Here is a 640-nt window from a genome sequence, read left to right on the forward strand (position 1 = left end):
GAGAAGGAAAGATTAAAATATAAGAAAAAAGGGAAAGCAAAATCTCAGGGGCAGGAGCAAAGGCACCGATGCATGGGAAAAAGAGAGTTCACCATGGCCTCTGAGGTGTCGGGGAAGGAAGAAAAAGTGGGTGGAGATATAGGTGAGTATGTAGATCCAAGGGCGAGAAGGTAAATTTGCTTTGGCACTTAAGAGGCAAGGCCATCTTCTAAGATAGGAGGGCAAGGGTGTGTTTGGAACTGTGAGAGGATCTGGAAAAACCATTGTGAGAAATGAATGAGGAAGCAGACCAGGAACTCAAAAACAGTATGTCAAGCAGAGATGAAGACTCAGCTAAAATTGGAAATCATCTGGGAATAGCCCTAATCTGCACGTGTGGGGTTTGTCTCCAGCACCATCCAAAAACCTGGATCTTGGAATAGAAAAGGCAGATGATGTTAGAGATTTATAGGGTACCTGTGGCAGACGGACAAAAATGTCGAAGGTTTGGCAAAAGAGTGGTTGAAGTAATAAATCATGAGATCCAGACTAGATAGGTGAGTAATTAATTGGGCCAAAAAAGAGAGGTTAAGAGACCAGGTCTCAATGAAATCTGAAGCTAATAAAGGAAAGAGGAACCGAATTTACGGTCAGATTAGAT

Source organism: Pteropus alecto, unplaced genomic scaffold, assembly GCF_000325575.1.
Source record: "Pteropus alecto unplaced genomic scaffold, ASM32557v1 scaffold115, whole genome shotgun sequence".
In the NCBI taxonomy this organism is placed as follows: Eukaryota; Metazoa; Chordata; class Mammalia; order Chiroptera; family Pteropodidae; genus Pteropus; species Pteropus alecto.